Below are 1,951 nucleotides of genomic sequence, written 5' to 3'. Positions count from 1 at the left end.
TGGGACATATTTGAAAATTAAGATAAATCAAATATTCACTAATCTCTACTGATGGGTCATCATTAGAATTGAGGCAATTACACACAGACAACTGGAAGAATATATAAGCCTCTGGTGATATTTTCAGAAATATATCACAATGAAAAAATGATTTGAGGAGAAATTAGAGAATTTATGGCTATGTCTATAGGATATATTTGATTAGTTGTACAAAATCAGAACCTGTTTGGTTTGGTGGTTGTTTTTCGTTTTGTTTTGTTTTTGTTTTTTATATCATCAGCCATCATGTTAGAAAACAAAGCTGATTGGATTTGCATTAACTTTTCAATTGCTTCTTTGAAGTTTGCACTCGTTGTAGATGTTTATGTTTTGCCTATGTATTTATGTTTTCTCCAAGAAACATATTATACTATATATATCACATTTCAAGCACATTAGTCAACTTCATATTCTGAAGATCAGAGATCCAATATCAAACCGTCCCAGGGTGTCTGTATTCTGACAACAGTACAGAGTACCTGTCCAGACAGCGTAAAATGAAGTGGAGATTTGGCAGTTTTCAAGGTAATTTAATCAGCCATATGAGAAAATTCTATGCCCGAAATAAACTTTGAGTCATACCTACATAGTTAAGGGCTGCTCAGTCTGCGTTTGCTGCATAACAAATCATTCAAAAATTTAGTGGCTTGAAGCAACCATTCATGTGGTTTGCAATTCTATGGATCAGTAATTTGGGCTGGGCTCGACTATGCTCTTCTTGCAGTCCCAGCTTGGCTCACTCTGGTCTGCCACCAGAGTAGCGGGCTGATGGAGGACGGCCTGGAGAGAACGGCTCGCTCCACAGGACTGTATCCTCCAGCGCCTTAGCCCAGGCTTGCTCTCATGGCGGTCCCAGGTGCTGACAGAGGGAAAAGACAGCAAAGCCTCTTGAGGCTGAGGGTTGGAACTGGCACAAAGTCACTTCCATGCTTTTATAGGTCAAATAAAGTCGCCATGTCAACCTAGACTCAAGGGATGGGGAAATAGACTCCCTCTCTTGTTGATCTGCAGTCACAGTGCAAAGGAAGGTGGATACAGGAAGGGAAATAACTGTGGCCATTTTGCTGACAATCTATAGCAGGCACATGCTGTGTGGGACAGGCAGGCCATCACTTCCCAGGGGCAGGAACCACATCCATGCTGCTCCTTTTTATACCTCCAGAATCTACCTAGCACAGCAACCATCACATTTAAAAGGACTCCAAAAATATCTGTTGGATGACTGAGTGATGGGAGGGCTCATTATATTTCAGGAGGTGTTTCTTGTGCAACCGACTGACGACCTAAATGATTACATAATTCTCTGACATTACTTCAGGGTCACCTTTCAATAACTGGAAAATAGTCACAGGAGGGCTTCTTTATTTTCTCTTGCCCAGCCTTTAGGCTACTGATCAAAAAGTTATACTCTTCAAAAAATTGGTTAGATTTGTGCTTATCTTCTAATTTTATTTTTAATGAGCACTTTTGATGAGGAGACCAGGAGCTGGATTTGGTGCCCTAAAGAGGTCTGCCCTAGCTGAGCATGAAAAAGAAAAAAAATAAAAAAGGATGATCTCTGGGCTCTTTTGTGCATTCCAGGGCTCAGCCTACTGCTCCAGCTGTAGCATTCACACCTGATTTATGTTCAGCTTGTTGTCTTTACAGCTTCTAGATCTTTATTAGATAGACTCAGGCATAGAAATTCATTTTCCATCTGCTATCGGTGCAATTTCATTTCTCTGTACATGTACTGCCCCGCTATTGTCTTACTGAACTCCCACTTGCTTCAGAACGCTTCCCCATTACTCAGATCAATTTGGGTCCAACACAGACCTGAAATGTTAGCCATTGCTAAACTGCCTTTCCTGACTGGTTTTCACCTCAGTCATTTTCTACAATGCGTTTTCAATTTTGACACCTAGGTGATTTT

Source organism: Galeopterus variegatus, unplaced genomic scaffold, assembly GCF_000696425.1.
Source record: "Galeopterus variegatus unplaced genomic scaffold, G_variegatus-3.0.2 Scaffold5224, whole genome shotgun sequence".
NCBI classification, from domain to species: domain Eukaryota; kingdom Metazoa; phylum Chordata; class Mammalia; order Dermoptera; family Cynocephalidae; genus Galeopterus; species Galeopterus variegatus.
This window is presented reverse-complemented; position numbering follows the sequence as displayed.